The following is a 27109-nucleotide window of genomic DNA, read 5'->3' as shown; positions in this document are numbered from 1 at the left end:
GGGGGGCGGGGCGGCGCGCTGGAGGAGGGAGGGCGCGCGGGGACCCGGCCCGGCCGTACCCCGCCGGCCTGCCGACCCGGGTCCGGGGGCCCAGTTGGCGCCCGGACCAGCTCTCCGGTCCGCGTCCTGTAGATGGGAAAACTGAGGCCTGAGAGGGCGCGAGGGCGGGGACGAGGCCGAGGACTCGGGTTCGAATCTCGAGGACGCCAGTAGCCCGCTCTGAGGCCGCGTGGGGCTGGTGGAGGAGCCACCGGTCGGGCCCCCAAGACCGGCTGACGTGGGCCTCGCCTCGGGCGACTCCCGCCGGGCTAGCGGCTGGCCGTGTGGTGACCTTGGGCGAGTTACTTCGCACAGCCATCCAGGGGCCTCTTCTCCAACACGATAGCACTGCACCCGGAGGGTAGGTGAGAGATGAGTTGGTGCTTGGATGCCCTAGTGAGTGTCAGCGTCCTCGGTCCTCCCTGCGGTGATCCTTCAACAAGTACGCACTGAGCCCGTGATGGGCCAGGTACAATGCACAGGCTCATTCTTCCAGGCCCACCAGCCATGTTGGCTACACAATTCTATTTTTGTTTTGTTAGAGATGGAGCCTCACTTTGTCCCCAAGGTCGGAGTGCAGTGGCGCCATCATAGCTCACTGTAACCTCAAATTACTGGGCTCAAGTGATCCTCCTGCGTCAGCCTCCCAAAGCGCTGGGACTACAGGCGTGAGCCACTGCGCCTGGCACACAATTGGTTTAACCACCACATCATTTTAGCAGCTTAGGAAACTGACGTCTTGACTCCTGTTTTGGCTGCTTGAAAATACAGTGCAATATAAATCCCGAGACCTCTGCTGAGCTGGATGTGGAGTGGGTGTGGGCATCATTTAGAACGTGGCAATCCTCAGGTCACACAGGAATGTCTTGTTAATGATCCTTCTGTGAACAATGCTCCTTGGAGGGAAGTCCACTTAAGCAAGGCTGGAGCAGCAGATGGGGCAGCTGAGCCTGGATTACTTGCCTTGCCTCTAGAATAGGTCTTAGAGCATTGGACTGAAGGGGGGCCGCCTCCTTGTATCCTGGTATTGGTGTCAGTATCCGTCTGCCCGTTCTTGAGAAATGGAAATGGTCAGAATCTATCCAGGTTCTGATCTGCATCCCTGTTGTCTAATTTAAACTTTCATTCCATGGCGTTTTGGGGAGTACCTGTCTCATGAAGAGCCCTGAGGTTACAAGGATAATTAGAGCCTAAATCTAAGGAGCCCATATTTGGGGAAACTATTATGTCAATAGCTAATGAGAGCACAGTGTTGTAAGTGCTCATATTAGTTTTCTATTCCTGCATAACAAATTGGCACAAATTTTGCAGCTTAAAGCAACACCCATTGATTTACTCACAGTTGTGTAGGTCGGAAAACTGGCATGGTGTGGCTGGGTTTTCTGCTCGTGGTGTCATAGGCTGAAATCAAGATGTCTAGCACCTCCACGAGGGAAAGGTCTGCCCCAGGCTCCTTCGGGCTGTTGGCAGAATTCATGTCCCTGTAGGACTAGGATCCCACAGCTACACTGTTTTGCCAGCTCTCTGTTGGGGACCACTCTCAGGTCCTTGCCACGTGATCCCTTTTATCTCATCAACAGAGAACCTTTCTCATGTCACTCCCTCTCATTCTTTAAATATCTCTGATTTCCCTTCTTCAACCAGTCAGAGAACACTATGAGCTTTTAAAAGACTTGTAATTAGGTCAGACCCACCTAGATAATCTTCCTACTTTAAGATCACCTGTGCCACATCACATACCCTAATCACAGGAGTAAAATTCATCATAGCCACTGTCCCAGGGACTATGCAGAAGGTGTACATGAAGGTTAATCTAGGAAGCTACCTTAGAATTCTACCTACTACGTCCAGTGAGAAATGTTCTCTTAAACATTTTCTCTATGAATTCCCCTAGCAGTTTGTTCTGTAACTCTGTCCATGGCACCATATATGTTGCCATTATTGGAGTATATTTCTAAACCTCTTTTCTAGGCTGAAAGCGTCTTGAGATCAGGAACCTTATTCACACCTGTAGCCTTAGATAAGGCTTGGCATGAGGGAGATATTCCCACATCTGCTAAAAATAAATAAATATTATGCATATTGTCCTTTGGATTCATGCTTTTTTTTTTTTTTTTTTTTTTTTTTGAGATGGAGTCTCACTCTGTCATCCAGTTTGGAGTGCAGTGGCGCGATCTCGGCTCACTGCAAGCTCCGTCTTCCGGGTTCACGCCATTCTCCTGCCTCAGCCTCCTGAGTAGGTGGGACTACAGGCGCCTGCCACCACGCCTAGCTAATTTTTTGTATTTTTAGTAGAGACAGGGTTTCACCATGTTAGCCAGGATGGTCTCAATCTCCTGACCTTGTGATCTGCCCTCCTTGGCCTCCCAAAGTGCTGGGATTACAGGCGTGAGCCACCACACCCAGCCTCCTGCTTCTTTTTTAGATCCAGCTCAGAACTTCTCTGACACTTCTCAGGAAGAACTCATTTCTCCCTCCTCTCCACTGTCACTTGGTAAAAATCTCTGTGTGAAATGTTTCCCATTGTAGTATTTTAAGTCAGACTGTAGTTTGCTTGAATATAGTACTTTGCTTTTATTCCACTTAATATTCCAGGGCACAGCATAATGTATTAACAGTTCTGTGCTGTTCAATTAAACAACTAATTACACATGGGTGTTATTAGTTGTTTAATGTTCGGATTTTAATAAGGGGGGTTAAAAACCAAGAGGCAGCTGGAGAGTGGAATTGGGCTATGACAGACCCTGTGACCTTTGGGTTACAGGTGTGGGGAAGCCAAGAAATACAGAGGCAATGGAGAGGGAAGAAATAGGCAAGTTAATCAGGATGTAATTTTTTTTTAAAGGAGGTATGCTAGGAAACCCCAGGTCTGCTCTTTTCTACGTTACATTACAGCAAAAAGGAGTGATTATTCTGGCACTGACAGAACTGACAAAAACAGTAGTTTTTGTTTTGTTTTTTGTTTTTGTTTTTTTTCATGTTGTTGATGACCCAGTGGAAGAGTTGGTAAAGGAAATGGGAAAGATGGTTTCTGATGCTTAAAGAAAGTATGTGTGTTGCAGGGTGTGGGGGGGATGCATTGAAATACATAAGAGCCTTCACCACGTTAAGTCCTACACATCAATTAAGACTACCTTCCCCAGGAACTTCCTCTGATACCTTCTCTTCCATCCTCACCCCAGGATAAATTAAATGCCCCTCCTTTCGCTCTCCTTGTAGCCTGGCACCTTCATTCATCATTGCATTTACTAAGATCTGTGCATATCATTTTCATTTATGCTTATCTTTCACCTGACTGTAAGCTTCACAGATTGGAACTCTGTCTTTGTTCTTCATTACATCCACAGCACCTCGCACCATGCCTGGAACACATCTGGTGATCAGTCTATATTTATAGAATGAATGTGCACAGTAGGACCCTTTCAGACCCAAGCCACAGACCAAAGAGGCAACCTCCTTATTATCTGCCTTGTGACCACAGGGCCCCACTGGCTGTTCAGATTCAGACATGTGCTGAGCCCAAACCTTGTTGTTTATCTAAGACGCTTCTGCTCTTTCTCCTCTTGTAAAATACAAAGTAAAAATAGTTCCAGGAAGCTGTGTGGTTAAGACATTCCAGTCTCTGTTTGAGCTCCTAGATAAAGGCTGTTATTGTTAGGAAGGTGGTCATTAATCCAACCTGCCTTTTCTGTATGCTTTGGTTTCACACCCTTCTAAAGGTATTGATTCTTTGTCCTCAGTTTCCCTTAAGCCTGTCACTAGCCGGTAACTGGAAAAAATAATAACTTTTCAGCAGTTGATGTACGAATGATCTAAAGGTATCAGTTGATCACAAGTTTGCTTTATGCTCTGGAATTGTGACTTTAACTTATTCTCAAAGTGCCTTACCAGATGGCTTATATCCTCATCTATAAAATGGAAGAAATGACACCTACCTCACCAGATTATTGAAGACTGAAAGAAAATAAAGTAGAGAGACCTCCTGGCACACAGTAATGGCCAAGAAAACGTCATAGATTGGAATCACAGTTTGGAATCCCCTCACTTTGTTCTGCTATGGCCAGACTTTGGGCTATTGAGTTTGTCCTAGGCATTATATTTTAAAAGAGTGATGTTGACAAATTATGACCCAGAAGCAAATGACCAGATAAGGAATCTGGAAATCAGACTTTATAAGGAGCAGCTGAAAGGAGTTGGGAACATTTAGCCTGCAGAAGAAATAACTATTAATGGGAGTAGAGTGGGGTAGGGCAAGGCCTTAGAAGGGTCTTCAGATAATTGAAGGGCTAACATGTGGAAAAGGATTAGGCCTCAATTCTATTCCACACATATCTATGGAACTCCTATTATGTGCCAGGAACTGGGAATGCAAATAAATGTAAAGTACAATCCTTGTCTTTAAGGATCTTAGTCTACAAGGGACCATGACAATGCAAAAGAGGCTATTACAGAGGACTTTGCAATGTCCTCTGTAATATGGAGAAGGCAGAGGAGGGTTCATTGAGCCCAGAGATACTGGGGAAGACTTCACCAAGAAGGTGACATTTGAGTGGACCTTAAAGGAAAACTAGGACTTTTTTAGGCAGAGAAGGAGGGGAAGGACACATAGGCAGCAAGTACAGCATGAACAAAGACAAAAAGGCATCCTCATGGAAAACCTAGGATGCATCGGAAAAGAAGAGGGAAGTGAGCCTGCAATATTTGATTGGAGCCAGATTGTCAAGGGCCTTGATTATTAAGCTAAAGAGCTTGGACTATTTACCTTGAGTGGGTATTGAACTATTTACCTTGAGTGGGTATTGAAGAGCCATCAAAGGCCTTTAAGCAGATTTTTATTTTAAAAGGAAATCTCTAGCACAGCCTGCTGAAAGAGCTACACTGAAGAGAGATAGGAGGCAGGGAAGACAAGGCCTCTCAGCATACCAAAGAGAGTCCATGGACTTGACTCTTCCACTGACCATGGGTAAATTTGGGCACATTATTTAAACTTTCTGAACTTTTTTTTTTTTTTAGTTTGTAAATTGAACATCTACTTTATAGGGATGTTTCAAGAATCAAGTGAGGTAACATATCCAAGACCCTCACATGTGTCTGGTACACAAATGGTGCTCAGTAAGTAAACACCATTCCCTTCCTTCCCTTTCTCTTAATGGACAGAGTAGACAGAGAAACAGAGTTCTACTTGATGATGCTAGCATTCATGGGCAAACAATGGGATAATTCTCTTGGGGAAATGAATACATCACTGGACACATTCAAGAAGGGTATTTCTTTGGTAGAAGATGAATTGAACCAGATAAGCCTCTAAAATCTCATTCTTACTCTAAGAGTCTATGATTCTGTCACCTTTAGGTCATAGTATTATGGAGATGGTCAAGAACCTGAGGTTTGATATATATTTGATATATAGTATGATATATACTTAATATATCATACTATATATCAAATATATATATATATTATGGAGATGGTCAAGAATCTGAGGTTTGACTTTGTTGAAAGCACCAATTGGACCCAAAAGAAATGAATCTTCCTCAAAATGAATATCTGTTACTGAAGTGTACAATTAAAAAGACCTTACCCTAAACAGTCCCTCAGGAGTAACTGTACTACAGGAGAAAGAGAGCTGGGTTTCCAACTTAGAGGCCTGCATTCCAGTGTCAGAAATTAAGGATTTTGCTATACAGCTTTGGACAGGTCATTCTTCATGTCTTGGCCTACATTCCTCCATCAGGAAGATGTGGAGGTTGGGCCTCTAAGGGGTCTTCTATTACTAACATTTTGGGATTCTGGGAGTCTAAGTTATTCAGATCGTGAAATTGTGGATGTAAAAATGTTAGGAGATTTCAAGGGTTCCCACAGCAACTATATCACTCACAGTTTATATATATGTCTCAATTTAACAGCATCAAATCCACCTAAAATATATTTTTTTAAATATGTCACATGCATTGAGAGTGAGACTCATTTGACATTCTTCTTGGAATCAGAACTTCGGAATTCAGTGCATTTCAGGTCCCAGCATTAACTCATCTGCAAATTGGATTAGTTCATATTTCTGGTTGAGAGAGGAGGCACTTTCTATAGTATGGCAAAGAAATGAAAACATCAGTCATCTGTCACAGAAGGAAGAGATGGCTCACTTCAGGCCCTAGATGCCACCTCATCTGGAAGTAGACAAAAAGGAAGACTTGGAGCCAGGACAGCCACGTGTTGGTCCACACTATTCCCTTGGAAGATCCTCCTAGCCAGCTCCTGCTCATTCTCTGTTTGAAGTTTTCCCTTTCCTTCTTCTCTGCTCAATAAAACAAGTTCCTCTATTATCTACACTTCCTTAGCATTATAGCATTGATCATAGGGTATGATAATTATTGCCTGTGTTACTATTGATTCTCTACAAATGGATAAGGGGCACAGCATTAACATTTATTGAGCACCTGCAATGTGCCAGGTGTGTATATCATCTTATGTAATCCACACAGCAACCCTTATGGTGTAGGTATTGTTACCCCTCTTTAACTGATGAGACTAAGGTTAGAGAAGTTAAATAACTTGCTCACAATCATATAGCTAGTAAATAACTGAGTCTGGCTTTGAATCAGGTTTTTTTTGTTTCCCAAGCCCCTGTGATTTTGATTGTTCATGCCTTTTTCTTATCTCTGTAACTTGAACTATTAGTATAAGCCCACCCTTTGGTATACATTTAGCCCTTGAACAATGTGGGGGTTAGAGGCGCCAACCCCCTGTACAGTCGAAAATTGCATGTAACTTTTGACTCCCCCCAAACTTAACTACTAATAGCCTACTATTGACCAGAAGCCTTACTGATAACATAGTCTATTAACACATATTTTGCATATGTATTATATACTGTACTCTTACAATAAAATAAGCTATAGAAAAGAAAATGTTATTAAGAAAATCATATAACAGAGAAAATACATTTACAGTACTATACTGTATTTATCGATACCATAAGTTTACATTGTCTGTTTACAGGGTGAATCATCTGTCTGAAATAGCATGCAACTGCAGCTGCAGACATCAATCTTCAGCACATATCAAGCAATTCAACTTTTTCTTGTAATGTCCCGACTTTTCTCTGCTTCTTGGGAGCACTTCCAGCATCACTAGTGGCACTTTGTATAGGTCCCATGGCGTTATTCAAGATTTATGGTATTGTACTAAACACGATGAAAAATACTTGAGAACTGCAAGAGATCACTTTTTACTGCGATATGCAGTTTACTGGAGAGATGAATGGCTCACATGGAGATGATTAGCGTCACAGGTTGTTTTAAGGGATACTCTCAACAGCTGAGCTCACCACAATGGCTATAGGAGGTGGCTCCAAAATCATTACAGTAGTACCTTATGCACTGCAGTTAACTTCTTGTAGTTATGATTTAATACTGCATCTTTATGTTTGTTTACATTTTTCTCAACTGCAAATGGCACTATGTACATAAGGTCTGTAAATGTTTGTGTGCATAAGTTTTGATAAATTTTATTTATTTTTTATTTTTTGAGACAGGGTCTTTCTCTGTCGCCCAGGCCGACACGCTTGCAGTGGCACAGTCACGGCTCACTGCAGCTTCAATCTCCTGGGCTCAAGTGATCCTCCCACCTCAGCCTCTTGAGTAGATGGGACTACAGGCACGCACCACCATGCCGGGCTAATTTTTTGATTTTTAAATAGAGACAAGGTCTCACTTTGTTGCCCAAGGCTGGTCTTGAACTCCTGGGCTCAAGCGATTCTCTCACCTAGGCCTCCCAGAGTTCTGGGATTACACGTATAAGCCACCATGGTTAACAAATTTTAACTTTTTAACAGTAGATTTGTATATATTTTATTGTCATAAGTGATTAAATAGAATTGTTTCTACATATATTTTATGCATTCATGACATAAAACTTTTTCTTAAATTTTTTGATATTTCTAGGCTACGTGGTTTGTCTGAGTTTTTTCAAATTGTCTCAAACCTCCAAACAATTTTTCAGTATATTGAAAAAAGTTTGTGTAAAATGGACCCATGCAGTTCAAACCCATGTTGTTCAAGGGTCAACTGTACACAAGTGATTGAATTATTGTTGAATGACAATCCTATTCAATCGATCAGTAAAGATTTACTATATGGAGCAGTGCTGGGGATTGAGCTAGCCTTTCCTTGACTATCAACTTCTGGGGACATCTGCTTTGAACTAAATACTCTCATTAGCTTTGCCGGTATCTCAGCTCAGCAGGAGAAGCTGTTGATAGTCTCTTGACAGGGCCAGCTGGCATGATAGACTTGTTTAAACCAAATTTGTTTCACATCATTCTAACAACCCTGCTTTAAGGTCCTAATGTCACAGGAGAGACAGAATTCAAAAACAACTGTCATACATATGAAAAGGGCTATGCAGAAACTGTACAAGATTCTAAGAGCAAAATGGAGGGAGGGATTAATTCTGCCTACAAGAATTAAGAAAGGTTTCACAGAGAAGGTGGCATTTGAGCTGGGACTCAAAGGATAAGCAGTTTTATTTTTCCATTTGTTTTGTTGGTTTATTTTTAGTTTTTATTTTAGGTTTGGGGATACATGTCAGGGTTTATTACATAGGTAAACACGTGTCATGGGGGTTAGTTGTACATATTATTACATCACCCAGGTATTAAGCTCAATACCCAATAGTTATTTTTCCTGCTCCTCTCCCGCCTCCCACCCTCCCCGCTCAAGTAGACCCTAGTGTCTGTTGTTTTCTTCTTTGTGTTCATAAATTTTTATCATTCAGCTCCCAGTTATAAGTGGAAACATGCAGTGTTTGGTTTTCTATTCCTGCATTAGTTTGCTAAGGATAATAGCCTCCAGCCCCATTCATGTTCCCGCAAAAAACATGATCTCATTCTTTTTTATGGCTGCATAATATTCAGTGGTGTATATGTACAACATTTTTTAAAATCCAGTCTGTCATTCATGGGCATTTAGGTTGATTTCATGTCTTTGCTATTGTGAACAGTGTTGCAATGAACATTTGCATGCGTATGTCTTTATGGTAGAATGCTGTATATTCCTCTGGGTATATACCCAGTAATGAGATTGCTGGGTCAAATGGTAGTTCTGCTTTTAGCTCTTTAAGGAATTGCTATACTGCTGTCCACAATGGTTGAACTAATTTACACTCCCACCAACAGTGTATAAGGGTTTTCTCTGCAACCTCCCCACCAGCATCTGTTATATTTTTGACTTTTTAATAATAGTCATTCTGACTGGTATGAGATGGTATCTCATTGTGATTTTGACTTGCATTTTTCTAATGATCAGCGATATTGAGCTTGTTTTCATATGCTTGTTGGCTGCATTATTTCTTCTTTTGAGAAGTGTCTGTTCATGTCTTTTACCCACTTTTTAATGGGGTTGTTTTTCTTTTATAAATTTAAGTTCTTTATACATGCTGGATATTAGACCTTTGTCAGAAGCATAGTTTGCAAATATTTTCTGTCATTCTTTAGGTTGTCTGTCAATAGTTTCTTTTGCTGTGCAGAAGCTCTTATGTTTAATTAGGTTCCATTTGTCCATTTTTGCTTCTGTTGCAATTGCTTTCAATGTCTTTGTCGTGAAATCTTTGCCTGTTCCTACGTCCAGGATGGTATTGTCTAGGTTGTCTTCTAGGGTTTTTCTAGTTTTGAATTTTACATTTATGTCTTTAGTTCATCTTGAGTTGATTTTCATATATGGTGTGAGGAAGGGGTCCAGCTTCAATCTTCTGCATATGGCTAGCTAGTTGTCCCAGCACCGTTTATTGAATAGGGAGTCTTTTCCCCATTGCTTTTGTCAGCTTTGTCGAAGATCAGATGGTTGTAGATGTGCAGCCTCATTTCTGGAATCTCTGTTCTGTTCCATTGGGCTATGTGTCTGTTTTTGTATCAGTACCATGCCGTTTTGGCCACTGTAGCCTTGTAGTATAGTTTGAAGTTGAGTAATGTGATTCCTCCAGCTTTGTTCTTTTTGCTTAGGATTGCCTTGGCTATTTGGGTTCTTTTTTGGTTCCATATAAATTAAAAAAAATTTTTTTCTAGTTCTGTGAAGAATGTTGTCAGTAGTTTGATAGGAATGGCACTAAATCTGTAAATTGCTTTGGGCAGTATAGCCATTTTAATGATACTGATTCTTCCTATCCATAAGCATGGAATGTTTTTCCATTTGTTTGTGTCTTCTCTGATTTCTTTGAGCAGTGTTTTGTAATTCTCATTGTAGAGATCTTTCACTTCCCTGGTTAGCTGTATTCCCAGGTATTTTGTTTTATTTTTTGTGGCAGTTATAAATGGGATTGCCTTCCTGATCGGGCTGTCAGTTTACTTGGTGGGTGTATAGGAATGCTAGTGATTTTTGTATATTGATTTTGTATCCTGCAGTTTTGCTGAAGTTATTTATCAGCTGAAGGAGCTTTCACAGGCCAAGACTATGAGGTTTTCTAGATATAGAATCATGTTGGCTGGGAGTGGTGGCTCACGCCTGTAATCCCAGCACTTTGGGAGGCTAAGGCGGGTGGATCACGAGGTCAGGAGATCGAGACCATCCTGGCTAACATGGTGAAACCCCATCTCTACTAAAAATACAAAAAAAATTAACCAGGTGTGGTGGCGGGCGCCTATAGTCCCAGCTACTCTGGAGGCTGAGGCAGAAGAATGGCATGAACCCAGGAGGCAGAGCTTGCAGTGAGCCAAGATTGTGCCATTGCACTCCAGCCTGGGCAACAGAGCGAGACTCCGTCTCAAAAAAAAAAAAAAAAAAAAAAAAAAAAAAAAAAAAAAAAAGAAAAGAAAAAGAATCATGTTGTCTGCAAACAGAGATAGTTTGACTTCCTCTCTTTCTATTTGGATGTCCTTTCTTTCTCTTGCCTGATTGCTTTGACCAGGACTTCCAATACTACGTTGAATAGAAGTGGTGAGAGATGGTATCCTTGTCTTGTGCTGGTTTTCAAGAGGAATGCTTCCAGCTTTTGCCATTCAGGATAATGTTGGCTGTGGATTTGTTATAGATAGCTGTTATTATTTTGATGTTTGTTCCTTCAGTACCTAGTTTATTGAGAGTTTTTAACATGAAGGGACGTTGAATTTTATCAAAAGCCTTTTCTGCATCTATTGAGATAATCATGTGTTTTTTGTCTTTAGTTCTGCTTGTGTGATGAATCATATTTATTGATTTTTGTATGTTGAACCAATCTTGCATCCTGGGAATGAATCTTGCAAGTATTTTGTTGAGTATTTTTGTGTTGATGTTTATCAAGGATGTTGGGCTGAAGTTTTCTTCTTTTGTTGTGTCTCTGCCAGGTTTTGGTATCAAGATGATGCTGGCCTCATAGAATGAGTTGAGAAGTCCTTCCTCTGTAATTATTTGGAATAGTTTCTGTAGGAATGGTACCAGCTCTTCTTTGTACATCTGATAGAATTCAGTTGTGAATCCATCAGGTCATGAGGTTTTTTTTTTTCTGGTCGGTAGGCTATTTATTACTGATTCAATTTTGGAACTTGTTATTGGTCTGTTCAGGGAATCAGTTTCTTCCTGGCTCTGTCCTGGGAGGGTGTATGTATCCAGGAATTTATCCATGTCTTCTAGGTTTTCTAGTTTGTATGTATAGAGTTGTTCATAGTAGTTTCTGATGGTTGCTTTTATTTCTGTGGGGTAAGTAGTAACCCCTTTGTCATTTCTAATTATGTTTATTTGGATTTTCTCTCTTTTCTTCTTAATTAGTCTAGCTAGTAGCCTGTTTTATTAATTTTTTCAAAAAACCAATTCCTGGATTCATGATCTTTTGAATAGCTTTTTATGTCTCGATTTTTTTCAGTTCAGCTCTGATTTTTTGTTATTTCTCATCTTCTGCTAGCTTTGGGGTTGATTTGTTCTTGCCTTTTTAATTTCTTCAGTTGTGAAGTTAGATTGTTAACTTGAGATCTTCCTACCTTTTTGATGTGGGCACTTAGTGCTATAAATTTCCCTCTTAACACTGTTTTAGCTGTGTCCCAGAGATTCTGGTATGTTTTATGTTTGTTCTCATTATTTTCAAAGAACTTCTTTATTTCTGCTTTAATTTCATTATTTACCCAAAAGTCATTCAGGATACGTTGTTTAATTTGTGGTAATTGTATGGTAATTTCCGTGTAATTGAGCGATTTTCATTGTGTTGACTTCTATTTTTATTGCACTGTGGTCTCAGAGTGTGTTTGGTATGATTTCAGTTTTTTTACATTAGTTGAGGACTGTTTAATGTCCAATTATGTGGTCATTTTTGGAGTATGTGCCATGTGACAATTAGAACAATGTATATTGTGTTGTTTTTGGATGGAGACTTCTGTAAAAGTCTATCGGATCCATTTGGTCCAATGCTGAGTTTAGGTCCTGAATATCTTTGTTAATTTTCTGCCTCGATGATCTAATACTGTCAGTGGAATGTTGAAGTCCCCCACTATTATTTTTTGGGAGTCTATGTCTCTTTGTAGGTGTCTAAGAACTTGCTTTATGAATCTGGGTGCTCCTGCATTGGGGGCATATATATTTAGGATAATTAGGTCTTCTTGTTGAATTGAACCCTTTACCATTATGTAATGCACTTGCTTGTCTTTTTTGATCTTTGTTGGTTTGAAATCTGTTTTGTCTGAAATCAGGATTGTAAATCCTGCTTTTTTATGTTTTCTGTTTCCTTGGTAGATTTTTCTTCATCCCTTTATTAATATTTTGAGCCCATGAGTGTCATTACATGTGAGATGGGTCTCTTGAAGACAGCAAACCATTGGGTCTCACTTTTTTTATCCAGCTTGCCACTCTGTGCCTTTTTTTTTTTTAATCAATGTTGACCAGGCTGGCCTCGAACTTGTAGCCTCGCCTCCCTGAGTGCCAGGGCAACCAGCCTGAGCCACAGCAGCTCCCACACTCTGTGCCTTTTAAGTGGGGCATTTAGCCTGTTTACATTCAATGTTTGTATTTATATGTGTGGATTGGATCCTGTCATTGTGCTGTTGGCTGGTCATTATGTTGGCTTATTTGTGTGGTTGCTTTACAGTGACACTGGTCTGTGTGTTTAAGTGTGTTTTTGTATTAGCTGGTGGTGGTCTTTCCTTTCTATATTTAGTTCTCCTTTCAGGATCTCTTGTAAGGCAGGTCTGGTGGTAATGAAGTCCCTCAACATTTGCTTATCAGAAAATGATGTTATTTCTCCTTCACTAAGGAAGCTTAGTTTGGCTGGATATGAAATGATTGGTTGAAGTTTTTTTCTTTAAGAATGTTGAATATAGGCCCCCAATCTCCTTTGGCTTGTACGGTTCCAGCTGAGAGGTCTGCTGTTAGCCTGATGGGGATCCCTTTTTAGGTGACCTGCCCTTTCTCTCTAGCTGCCTTTAACATTCATTCTTTCATTCTGACCTTGGAAAATTTGATGATAATGTGTCTTTGGGATGGTCTTCTTGTGTAGAATATTTCAGGAACAAAGTTGGGGAAGTTTTCATGGATGATATTCTGAAATATATTTTCCAAGTTGTTTTTCTTTCTTCCACTCCCTTTCAGGAATGCCAGTGATTCATAGATTTGGCCTCTTTACATAATCCCATACGTCTCAGAGGTTTTGTTCATTCCTTTTTATTCTTTTTTCTTTGTTTTTTTCTGTCTGTCTTATTTCAGAGAACCAGTCTTCAAGTTTTGAGATTCTTTCCTCAGCTTGGTTTATTCTGCTGTTAATATTTGTGATTGCATTGTGAAATTCTTGTATTGTGTTATTCAGTTCTGTCAGACTCAGTAGATTCTTTTTTTATACTAGCTATTTTGTTCTTCCACTCCTGTATCACTTTATTGTTAATTCTTATTTTCCTTGAATTGGGTTTTGCCATCCTTGTTCCTATTTTTCTTCCTATCCATATTCAGAATTCAATTTCTGTCATTCCAGCCAGTTTGGCCAGGTTAAAAACTCTTGCTGGAGAACTGGTGTGGTCGTATGGAGGACGTATGACACTCTGGCCATTTGAGTTACTGGAGTTTTTGCAATGGTTCTTCCTCATCTCTGCATTGTGAGTGTTCCTTTAACTGCAGTGTAGATTGAGTACAGACAATAGACTTCTTTTCTGGATTTTTCTACTGGGCCAAGGTTTTGCATAGGGTCTTTATTTGAAGCTGACTTCTTGTCTCTGGTTTCAGAGGGGGGTATGTTAGTGAGGTATTTTTGGTGTTGGAGCTTTAGAGTGTGAGCCAGCAGGTGGCAATTGGGATTCTTGGTCAGTTGATAGACTTTTGCTTAGTTGTATGGCTCCCCTATGTTTCCTAACAGTTGCAGCTGTGTTCCCTCTCAGTGCTCTGAAAGTGTGGGTTCCTCTCCTTCTTGAGTGCTGGCTGTAGTTCATGACTTGACACTCCTGGGCTGCCCACTGCAGCTCTGGGGAGATCTCAGTGTTTATGTTCCTTCCCCAGCTTAGAGGCAGCAGAGGAAGAGATCTTAGTAGTAGTGGTGGCCAGGGTCATTTGCTTGTCTCCTAGGGGCTCCACCCCCGGGAGATGCAGGTCAGTAATCACTCAGTGCAGTCAGCCCAAGATGGAGGGTTTGTGCTGTGGGCTCAAGCCAGTGGTTCCCTGATGAGCTGTGGTGGGTGTGTGGGACCTATAGGAGATGGACTGGCCTCATCTCCTTGGATCAACTACAGCTTGGAGGTATGGATAAGACACTTAGGGTCTTTGCCCATTCATTAGTCTGAGGGTGGCAAGGGCAGTTCCACTGCAGAGGCATGGTTGAGAGGCTATCAGTTGCCGCTGGAGGCTCTGTGCAGGGAGTTGCTGAGTTGGTACTGGCTTGATAGCTCTGGCAGGGGGTGGCTGGAGGCCCCCGCCTGGAGAACCTGCCTGGTGAGGAGATATGGGAATAGGCACCCACGTAACACTGTGGCTACATTTACATAGGGCTGCTGCAGTATGGTTGGGGCCTGCTCCAGTCTCCAGTCGCCTTGGATTTTCCAGAACCAGGAGATGTCACCAGTGAAGGCTGTAAGATAGCAAAGATGGCAGCCTGTCCCTCCCTTTGGGAGCTTTGTCCCAGGGAGGTACAAGCCTGTTGTGGGCCCAAAGGCACCTGTAGGAAGTGGCTGGGGACCCCAGTTGGGAGGTCCTTCCCTGTGAGGAGGAATGGGATCAGGACCTACTTAAGAAAAAGCAGTCTGGCCATGTTTTGGTATAGCAGCTGTGCTGTGCTGGGAATCCATTTCAGCCCCTGGTTGCTTCAGACACTCTGAAGCCCAAAGGCTGGAACAGCTAAGTCACCCAAACATCAAATATGGTGGCCCACCCCTCCCTCTAAGAGCGCAGTCCCAGGGGGAATTCAGATCTCTATTGGCTGGAAAGCTCAGGTAGGGGTGGCTGGAGGCCCCAGTAGGAAGGTCCTACCCACTGAGGATGAATGGGATGGGGTACCTGCTTGAAGCAACAGTCGGGCTACACTTTGGTAGAGCTGCTGTGCTGTACTGGGCGATCTCTTCCGCCCCAGGTTGGCTCAGACTCTCCAAAGCCTAAAGGCTGGAACGGCTAAGATGCCTGAACAGCAAAGATGGCGGCCCACCCCTCCCACAGGGAGCTCCTTCTTAGGGAGATGCAATGCCACTGTTGGTAGCTTGCTGGAATTCCAAGCCAGTGGGTCTTATCTTGTGAGGTGCCATGGAAGTGGGGCCTGCAGGCTGTTTCTGCTCAGCCCCCTGGATTCAGTCTCCTTCCTAGGGGTACATACAGGAGTTTAACCTCCCACTTTGCTGGAGCTGCAGCTACTTTTGCTGGAAACCCCAAGTATCTTAAGGTTCCAGGGTTTCTATGCATGCCTGAGCAGCTGCTCTGCCAAGACTCCACATAGCTTTGTCAGACAGAAGACTGAAGGCCCTAGTAGTGTGGGTTCATAAGGATATCTCCTGACCCGAGGGTTGCAAATATCTATGGGAGAAGCATGGTTTCCTGGGATCGCTCATTCACTCACAGCTTTCCTGGGCGAGGGAGGATCCCTGGGCTCTGTGTTGCTCCCAGGTGGGCCATTGTCCTGTCTTGCTTTTCTTCGTTCTCTGTGGGTCAAGTTGTTTCCTTGATTAATCCCAATGCAAGTACCTGAATGTTTCAGTTGAAGGTGTTGTATTTACTCGCCCCTTCTGTACCTCTCTTTGAGAGCCACTCATACTAGCTGCTTCTAGTTGGCCATCTTGGCCACTCCCCGCTTTGTTTATTTTCTAGGCATAGAAAATGAGGGGCATTCCTGGTGGAGAATATGTAAAGGGAGGGAGGCACCACCAGGAAGCACCAAATAGTTCTCTGTTGACATATGCCACACTTTCACGTAATATACCCATGTCATCACTGACATGGCGCCATCATAACAGGGGAGAATGGCAAGAGGTGAGACCAAAAAAAAAAAAAAAAAAAAAAAAAAAAATTGGTTGGGCCAGGTAGTCAAAGGGCCTTGAATGTCATGCTAAGGATTTCAATTTATTCTGAAGGTATTCTAAGACATTCCAATACCCACTGAGCTACAACTTCAAAGTGCCATCTAACTTTCCAGCTTGTGGCTTCAGAGTCCTGACAATAAGTAGAAATGGAACCAGTAGAGTATGTTGGAAACTGGAAGTCAGAAGGTCTGGATTCTAGTCTGACTTTGCTGTCTGGGTTTCTGTTTTCTTCTGGGTAATGTGAAATGGTGAGACATGATTCCTCAGAGCTCTGTTATCCCATAAGTCTGTGTCTACCAGCCGCACAAGGAAAATCTTTCACGAGGTTCCTCTCAGTTCCTGTGGCAGACAGACTCTTGGGGAAGTTGCTCACCATCCCACCTGCTGATGTCATGGCTTTCTGTAATTCCTTCTGTTTGAGTGGTGGGGGTGGGTGGCTGCAGTGGTGCTGTGACTTGCTTCTCACTGGTAGAATGCAGCAAAGGTGATGAGATAGGTGGGATAGATGGTGCCATGTCAGCGATGACATGGGTATATTATGTGAAAGTGTGGGGCCGGGCACGGTGGCTCAAGCATGTAATCCCAGCATTTTGGGGGGCCAAGGTGGGCAGATCAGGAGGTCAGGAGATTGAGACCAACCTAGCTAACACGGTGAAACCCTGTCTCTACTAAAAAATACAAAAAATTAGCCAGGCGTGGTGGCAGGCGCCTGTAGTCCCAGCTACTTGGGAGGCTGAGGCAGGAGAATGGCGTGAACTTGGGAGGTGGAGCTTGCAGTGAGCCGAGATGGCGCCACTGCACTCCAGCCTGGGGGACAGAGTGAGACTCCGTCTCGAAAAAAAAAAAAAAGAAAGCGTGGCACTTGTCTTGCTGAGTCTCCCTATGCCTCTCTATCGGTTTTGAAGAAGCAAGCTGGCATGTGGCAGCCTGCGGATGTTGGGAGGCCACACGGCAAGGAACTGCAGCATCTCTAGGTGCTGAGGGTGGACCCTGACTGGCAGCCAACAACAAACTGAAGCTCTCAAGCCTACCACCGTAAGGAATTGAATTCTGCCAATAACCTGAGTGAGCATGGAAGCAGATCCTTTCCCAGCCAAGCCTCAGACAAGGTTCTGGCCCTGGGAAACACCTTGACTGCAGTCTTGTGAGACCATAGGAAGAAGACTTAGCTGAGCCAGTCTCAGATCCTGACCCATAGAACCTGTTAGATACTTAGCATGTGTTGTTTTCAGCCTCTGTGTTTGTGGTAATTTATTATACAATACATACAGTTCCCCACCCTAATACTTGAAACTCCTGACCCCAATCCCTGTGCTCTATTTACAACTCCATGCCACCACTGGGGGAATAATCCCATAATAGTATCTGTGTGTGGGTAGCTTTATCTGTCTGTATCTACACATAGATCTTGTGACAGTAAATTTTATCAACTTGACTGGGCTAAAGGATGCCCTTATAGTTAATTAAACATTATTTCTGGATATGTCTGACTAGCAGAGATTAGCATTTGGATTGGTGGACTGAGTGAAGCAGATGGCCCTCAATGTCATCCAATCCTTGAGGGCCTGAATAGAGCAAAAAAGGCAGATGAAGGTTGATTTTGCTCTTTGCCTGACTGCTTGAGTTGGGACATTGATCTCTTGCGCTTGGTGCTTTGGTTCTTAGGCCTTCAGACCTGAGCTGAAATCTACACCACCGGCTCTCTGACTATCAGGCTTTGGACTATACTTTGGGCTTTCCTGGGTCTCTTACCTGGCAGACAGCAGATTTTGGAACTTTTCAGCCTCCATAATCATGTGAGCAAAAACCTTATAACAAATTATCTATCTATCTATCTATCTATCTATCTATCTATCTATCTATCATCTATCTATCTATCATCTATCTATCTATCTATCTATCTATCTATCTATCTATCTATCATCTTCTGTTGGTTCCGTTCTCTGGAGAACCCTGACTAATACAATTCATATTCAATCACAGGCCTTTAGGAAGTACTTAATATGTGCTGAGCACATACAGAGATAGGTAAGTCCAGGGTATCTCTGAGGTGCTCACAGTCTGAAGAGGAAAACAGCCCCATGATGCTTGAGCTGTGGAAGGCTCACTTGCAAGGGTGAGCTAGCTGAGGAAATCAATGTGTGTCCTGCACTGTAGAAATCAGTTTGTTTCCCCAGGGTTATTGCATTAGATTCTTATAAACCCCTAAGGTAGATGCCTTTTACAGAGAAGGGAGCTGAGCTCTAGAGAGGTTAGGGAACTTGCCTTAGAGGCAAGTCCACTTAGTGTGGGTCAGATCCAGGATTCTAACCCAGTTCTTCTGATTTCAACTTAGTTGGATAATTAAAATTGACTATATATTTCCTTTGTGTTAACAGATTCTACTGGAACTTCTAGCAGGCAAACTCACCTAGTGCTCTCTGGAAGGTGATGTGGGTGGACCTCTGTCTGATTCCAATGTCTAGATGCCAATGAGCTCTCCACCATCACCCCAGAGGCAGGGGAAAGAAGATATAAGTAGACCTGGGCCTGTCTTCATTCACTCTCAGTGAGCACATGGCAGGCATTCAAGAAATATAGAGGCTGAATTACATTTCTTTTGAGGGTCTAAACGTTGCCCTCTGTGACTAGGTGTCATTTGATATGGCAATGAGAATACAGAGCAGAGATACTCAGGAACCAAAAGAATCATCTGAAGATAACTGTTAAAATGCAGATTCTAGGGTCCTCCCTCCAGAGATTCCGATTCAGTGGGGCCCAGGAGACATTTTCAATTATACCCTCAGATTATTCTGACACAAGTCAATCACAGAGCACATGGCTATTTATGACAAAATCCCAGCCAAGCTAGGTTGAGATAGTTTGCATAGACTCTGATGTGGGTTGTTCCCAAACATCCCCACTAATGTTTATAATTCCTTTTCCTTATGGGAGGGAGAGGCCAGTGATGTGTTGGCAAATGTTTAATAACTGGATCTCTGGTGGAAAAGAAAAAAAAATCCCTGATTTGTAGCATTTGCCAATACCCATGGTGTAAATACTCGCACCGTGGCTGATAGCAAGCTACCAACAGCAGCTTGTTAAGACTGAATTGGGAAGAGATGCACATCATTGGCCTTTGCAGGTCAGTAGGAGTCAGCTCCAGCAATCATTGGAGGGAGGCTGAATAGGAGAGGAGAGGACTTACCTCCCTGGGCCTCAGTTTTCCCACTTATAAAATGAGAATTCATGAAGGTTCTGATCTGTGACTCGAGACTAATTTTAGGCCTTAGCTCAGGGGCCATGTGGCCAAAGGAGGTGGTCAGGTTGCCAGGGCACTCAGGGATGAGGAGGCAGAGTGGGTCAGCTCTGCTTCCTCCTCCCTTCTTGGAGAGGGTGGAGGAGCCCACAACCGGGTGAACAGAGGAGGGGCCTTGGAGTTGGTCCTGCCTCAAATCTTGAACCAGATGCTTACTAAATTTCTGAGAGCCTGTTTCCCTATCTATAAACTGGGAAAATACTACTGTACCTACCCCATAGAGTGGTTACAAGAATTAAATGAGACAAAGTCTGGCATGTGGTAAGGTTTCTGTAAACATTAATCTTTTTTCTTGTGACCATTTCTTCCCCTGCCCATGACAGTTATTTCCCAAATTCTGCCAGAGCCTGGTTAGACCAGTGGGCCAATTTCATTCATAAGCAGAGTAGTAGGTCACCCGTCACTGTGCAATTTGAGGTAAAGGTCCTTCAGGCAAAAAATTATATGTGTATACACACACACACACATATGTGTACATATATTCTCCCACTGGTCTGTCATAGACTCTGAACTTCCACTATTTAAATCTTTATCAATGCTCCATAGCAAAAGACCACCAGGAACACACCTGTAGTCAAAGTTGGTATTACTACATGCTGCACAAAGGACATAACACACCTTGGAGACCATGGGGCAGCTCAGAAAGAGAGTACCAGGAGAGTTTTTCTCTGGGCCAGGTGCTGTCAGGGAGCAGTGGCAATTCAGTGATTAGGCATTTTAATTATTTTTATCTAAGAGGGGGACGAATGGAATGTGGCTAAGGCTGTCATTGGTAAAGAAATCACCACACTCATGTTGACCAGGGGAGGGGGCTGTTTGGTAGTTTTAACGATTTTGCACAGTGTTCTTTTTTTTCTGTTGTTGTTGTTGTTGTTTTGTTTTGTTTTGAGATGGAGTCTCGCTCTGTCACCCAGGGTGGAGTGCAGTGGCACAATCTTAGCTCACTGCAATCTCTGCCTCCTGGGTTCAAGTGATTCTCCTGCCTCAGCCTCCCAAATGACTGGGATTACAGGCATCCACCACCACACCTGGCTAATTTTTGTATTTTTAGTAGAGATGGGGTTTCACCATGTTGGCCAGGCTGTTCTTGAACTCCTGACCTCAAGTGATCCCCCTACTTCGGCTTCCCAAAGTGCTGGGATTACATACGTGAGCCACCACGCCTGGCCAGGTTTTTCTCTGTATTCAGACATGGTGTGGAGTGATCTTTTTTTGGTCTTGCTGCCTGTCTTATGATTATAGAGGCTTTGCCTGGTATCAGTGTTCTGGGAACATGCTTATGTTCAGCAGGAGAATGCCGGGGCCTTGCTGTGAGTGCCAAGCCAGGACACTGCTGATGCTGATGGGGCTGCTGTTTTCTTTCTTGTCTTATTCATTTGCAAAACCTTTACTGATGACTTTTACCACAGTCACACATATTATCTCATTTAAACCTCACAGCAACTCTGTGAGGGACTGTTATCTCCATTTTATGGATGAGGAAGCTGACTCTGAGAGATGACTTTCCAAATTCATCCAACTGGAAGAAAAAGGAAGTCTCTGGGGACTTGAATCCAGAACTGTCCAGCTCCAAGTCCAGGGCTCACTCTATTAAGCCACTCCATGAGGAATGAGTCCCTAAGGAGGCCACAGAAGGCCCTAAGCCCTCTTTTGTTCTCTGGAAGAGAGTGCCATTTCTTGGCCCTTCCCAAGGCCTTGACAACTGAGGGTGAGTGTGGGCCCACCGGCTAGGCACACTGGCTACACAAGGCTGACTTTCCACTGGCACTGTGGTTTGGCATAGGTGAGAATGCGGGCAGTAACTCATGTGACCTGTACAAGTCATTCCCCACCTCGGCCCTCAGTTTCTGCTTCCAACAACCTAAGAGACCCTGAACTCAGGAAATCTGTGAATAAGTATTTGTTGAATGCATGAGTAAAATGCACGAATGAATGGGAGTCTAACCAGAAGTGGGTTTTCCAGTCACTATTTTGTTGCGTTTTTCTCTTTTTTTCCCTTAGTTCCCAGAAGAACCACAAAGCATAAATTTCCCCAAAAGGGGAATTTTGTTGATGGCTTTAGTCTATTCCCTCCTAAAAGACCAGCTACAACCAAATGAAGTGAACGTAACCTCAAGGGTGTATTGTCTTCATAATAAAAGATGAAGCTTAGAACTGGATCACTTGGCCCTTTCTCTTCTGACATCCTCCCAGTTGAAAAGGCCTGCATCTCCTAATAGCCTGCCAGCATTCTCTTAGATCTGCAGTTGGGCTCAAAACACCCAAGCCTCAGCACAATGTTCTTTGTAATTTCAGCCTTTTCCCTGAAAAGTTGGCCTAGTAGCCATACTGCTTCCTGTCATAATGCTGCCTTCCCCAGGCATACAGAAGACCCTTGCCCTTCTTATATTGTGTCACTTTGTGGGGTTGGTGCTTGCTACAATTCTTATAGAAAGTCTGGTGAGTTTTAGGAACGTTCACCATGTTTGTGGGAGTGCTATAACTACCTTTGTTGTGTTTTTCTGTCTTTTTCTTCTTTCTGATGTGCTGGTTCCTTGCTTTTCCCTTCCTCCCTTGGTTCCTATCTGAGCTGCATTTTTTTTTTTTTTTTTTTTTTTTTTTGAGACGGAGTCTCGCTCTGTTGCCAGGCTGGAGTGCAGTGGCTCAATCTCGGCTCACTGCAACCTCCGCCTCCCGGGTTCAAGTGATTCTCCTCCCTCAGCCTCCCGAGTAGCTGGGACTACAGGTGTGTGCCCCCACACCCAGCTAATTTTTGTATTTTTAATAGAGACAGGGTTTCACCATGTTGGCCAGGATGGTCTTGATCTCTTGACCTCGTGATCTGCCTGCCTTCGCCTTCCAAAGTGCTGGGATTTCAGACATGAGCCACCGCATCCAGCCTCTGAGCTGCTCTTTCAGTCCTTCCTCTACTGTTTCTGGGGGCCCTGGCCTAGGAATTTGCTGCTGACATAGCTGCATCTCTGGCAGCTCTGAGTCCAGCAAGCAGCTGCTTCTGTGCCGGCCACAGTGTGCTGGCCATCGCCCACCACCATACCCAGTAACCTTCCCCAGAGGCTCCATCTCATCCTGCCCAAATCGCTGAGCCAGGAGTCCCTTGGGGTCATTAGTGTAGAGGGGCTAGGGCTTGCCCTACTTAGAAATGGCACAGTCCAACCCCCTCAGGTCCAGGTCCAAAGAGGGGACACAATATACCCATAGTCACACAGCAATTTAGCATGATGATAAACAGAACCCAGGCATTCTGATTGGTTGGTACACTTCCCTTATCTTCTGGGATAGGTCTGCTTTTATTTGGAGTCTGTACATTGTAGTATATTTAGTATGTTGATTCCACACGTTTGTTGACCAGACTCCTGTGCTGCGTTCTGGAGATAGGAAGAATAAAAAACCATCTGTGCTTTTAGAGAATTCTAGTCAAGTTGGGGAGATAAATAAATAGACAATTACATTGTAAGTGCTCCGACAGCTAACCAGACAAAATGCTGCAGGAGGACAGGAAGGGAGCAAGGAACTGCCAGGAATGGGGAGAAGGTCATGATGTTTGAATTGGGTCTTGAGGATGGGTAGGAGTTTACCCAGCAGAAAGAGCATGGTTGTGGGTAGGAAGAGCATTGCAGTCAAGGTTAACTACTTACCTGTAGAAAAGTGTGGTGCTATTGTAGAGCAATGTTAGATGTCTCCACATCTAGCAGTGATGTGAGGAAAAAGGCCTGCTATGGAATAAGAAGGACCTAGGTTCTGGTTTCAGTTCTGTCACAGAGTCACTGAAAACCTTTAAGCAAACCACTCAGTCCAATTGTGTCTCAATTACCTCATCTCTCCAGGAGGATGCTCTCAAAGCCAAATAGCTCAGAGCTACTCTATCCGATAGAATAGCCACTAGCCACAAGGGTCTATGTAAATTTAAATTAACTAAAAGTAAATACATTTAAAATTCTGTTCCTCAATTGCACTAGCCATGTTTCCAGTGCTCAGAAGCTACTGGTGACTAGTGGCTGCAATATTGGACAGCACAGATGTTGAATACTTCCATCACCCCAGAAAGTCCTGCTGGGCTGGGCTGCCCTTGAGGCCTGTGATTCTCAGAGGAGAAGGGATTTGTCCCATCACCTAGCAAGGTCTCCAGGCTCCCCACTTACCTGTTTAGGAGGATATCCCAAGGAACAGGATAGAGAGGATGCACCATTCCACTGCCCAACCTCAGTTCCTGAAGTACAGTGACCCAAATCAGAGGGCAGGGGTCCCTTGTCCCTTTGTCAGTGCACACCATACTCTGATTTCGCTGTGTGAAAGCTTATCACAGTGCCTGGCCCATAATAGCAGCTTTCATAAATAGCCAGTCCAATTCCCAGTTTTGCAAGTGAGAAAACTGAGGCTCAGAGTGGCCTAGTTTAGGATCCAAGTCTTAGAAATTTCCAGGATATCTTGAATGATGGAATTTAGGAGAACACAATGGTCTTTGAGCCTCATTTTGGCTTAAGACTTTCAGGTTTTATTTATGTTGTAATCCAGATGATACTATGTGGAATCAAACACATGACCTTATCTGTGGCTAGATGCATGACTGTCCGGGAGCTTGCAGGAATTAACCAGTGGCCAACCTTGTAATGCACAAGACTTTTATGTTACCTGAAACAAATAGAATTAGGTGGCAGGTAGAATTTTTATTTTTATTTATTTATTTGTTTATTTATTTTTTGAGATAGAGTCTCACTCTGTCACCCAGGCTGGAGTGCAGTGGTGTGATCTCAGCTCAATGCAACCTCCGCCTCCTGGGTTCAAGTGATTCTCATGCCTCAGCCTCCCAAGTAGCTGGGACCACAGGTGCGTGCCACCACACCCAGTTAATTTTTGTATTTTTAGTAGGGGCGGGGTTTCACCATATTGATCAGGCTGGTCTTGAACTCTTGACCTCAAGTTATCTGTCCTCTTTGGCCTCCCAAAGTGCTGGGATTATAGGAGTGAGCCACCACGCCCAGCCAGAATCAATATTTTTGAAAAATGAACACAAATGTATTACCTACCATGTACCAAGCACAGTTTTAAGAGGGTCTAATAGATAACTGAACAACACTATGAGGTAGAGATGATTACTCTCATCATCCTCATTTTCCAGACAAGGAAACGGAGGCTGAGATAAATAACTTGCTGAAGGCCTCATAGCTATTGTGAAGCCTGGACTCACCCAAGCAGTGGCCTCAGAGCCCACAATCTTAACCCCTTTCTAGAGCCCTCTCCTCAACTTTGCAATTGTTGAACATCAGGACCCGAGGGAAACTTTGGGATCACCTAGTCTAATCCCTTTCCTTTCCTCATGCGGTACTGAAGGCCACAGAGTGACCCAGATCCAGCCAAGGTTATTCAGCAAGTTGTAAAAGACAGAGCTTGAATCTGAGTCCTGAGGGTGGGTCCCCTGGCTCCTGTTCAGTTATTTTTGCTCAATTCTTTTAAAAAGCCTAAAAAATGAAATGATCCACTGAGCATCTTCTGGGTACCCACGTTGTGCTGGATGTTTTTGTGGAAAAAAACCTTGGGTTTACATTGAGAAGTCCTGGAATCAAATCTTACCTCAATTGCTTGCCCAGTGACCTTAAGCAAGTCACTTTCTATGTCTTGGCCTCAGTTTCTCCAGAAAAGGAATAAGGATATAATTGCCTTAAGGATTATGTCAGAATGAGTGGCACAAAGTAATTACTCAAGTAAAAGGAATGGACGCTGAAGACACAGGCCGTGTGCCCTCTACAATCTGGATGTGGAGGTGAGACTGACATGCAGAGGAGGATCAGAGGAGAGCAGAGAGCATGCTTTGTTGGCAGGTCAGACGATGAATGTTAGGACACTTCATGCACTGTTGGCTCCATCTGGCAATGGAGGTGATTCAGGATCAAGAAATCATCCAGGGAAAGGCTGGCCTGCAAGAACCCAGACTGGACACGAGGTGGCGCTGGTGGCCCATCTGGGAACAGGCAGAGGCCGGCGACCAGCCCCGGGGAATCTGATCCTGGCAGTTTCATTCTTTTTGCTTCTAGGCATGAACGTCTACATGAGGGACCCTGGTGGGCTGAGGATGAGGGCGCTCTGCCCCACCAAAGGATAAATGGGAATTTTACACTCCTTATCTCATTTAGTCTTCACAGCCACCTTTTCAGGTATTCAGTTTTACACACAGGACACTGTGACTCAAAAGACGTTAAGTAATTTCCTCAAGGGATACTATTGAGAAGTAGATCCAGGCCCTCTGATTCTAAATCCCATGCTCTTTCCAGGAAAATATGCTCCTCCCAGCCAGTGGAATCAGTCTATCAACAGAGGCTAAACAGGATGTAAGGGAGATCGTACCAGAAAATAGAAGACCAGATTAAAACTGCCTCCTCCTCATGGCCTTCCTAGACTGTCCCCATTCCTTTTTCACCCAGTCCACTCCAACAACCTCCTAATCCATTTCCCTGCTTCCATTCTTGCACCCTAGGCTCTGTTCTCTACAGCGATCTTGTGAGAAGGAAACCAAGTGGCAGTATTCTGCCTTTTTGCCGTTCAAAACACTCCAATGCTTCTGATTCCAATTTGAACAATGTCTGAATTTCTCACCACAGCTATGAGCGGTGCTGTGCTGGTAACAACCAGTTCTCAGAGGCAGAGAGCCCTGATTTGTAGCATTTGCTAATTGTGGTGCATATTCTCCCTCCATGGCCAATTTCAAGCTTCCAAGGTAACATCACTGAGCTCAGAGTTGAGAAGGGATGTAAAGAATCGAGACAGAGCCAGTCTGAGTTGACACCAACGCACTGCTGCACCAAGGCTCCACACATAAGATCTGGCCTCAGACGCCTTCTCCAGACAACCCGCTTATTCTGCTACCCCTGTTCACTCTGCTGGATCACTGGCCTTCTTGCTGTTTCTTGAACATAACAAGTACATTTCCACCTCGGGGCCTTGGCACTTGCTTTCCTCTGTTTGGGATGCTCTTCCCCAAAAATGTGCATAACTTGCTGCATCACTTCATTCAGGTCTCAGCTCAAATGTTACAGAGAGGCCTCCCCTGAGCATCTTCCCTAAGACATCCTACCCACTCCCACCCTCCATCACTTTTATTCCTTGCTCTGCTGTATTTTTTCTCTAAGGGCCTCAATCCCTATTTAATAATAAATGATAGACATTTAAACTTATTTGTCTAGGTCAGGACTGGATGGCCATCCCTAGAACAGACCTGACTCAAAGAAAGCACTTAATACATATTTGCTGGTTGATAAATGAGTAATTACTTTTCCTCTACATGTAATGCCTTTTTTTTACTGCAATAGCCTTGATGTTTTCTCTTTATTCTTGATGTGCTATCG

At 43.6% G+C, this 27109-nt stretch overlaps 1 long non-coding RNA gene across 1 annotated transcript; it reads left to right on the top strand.

Annotated features, from left to right (window-relative positions):
* Window positions 1-34: 34 nt before the first annotated feature.
* Window positions 35-21931, top strand: LOC107976544 (uncharacterized). The gene is made up of 4 exons (XR_008538970.2): window positions 35-400; window positions 18140-18270; window positions 18853-19022; window positions 21774-21931. It is a non-coding gene; the product is annotated as an uncharacterized LOC107976544 (long non-coding RNA).
* The last annotated feature ends 5178 nt before the right edge of the window (window positions 21932-27109 follow it).

This window comes from Pan troglodytes, chromosome 1 (assembly GCF_028858775.2).
Source record: "Pan troglodytes isolate AG18354 chromosome 1, NHGRI_mPanTro3-v2.0_pri, whole genome shotgun sequence".
Taxonomy (NCBI): Eukaryota; Metazoa; Chordata; class Mammalia; order Primates; family Hominidae; genus Pan; species Pan troglodytes.
This window is presented reverse-complemented; position numbering and strand designations above follow the sequence as displayed.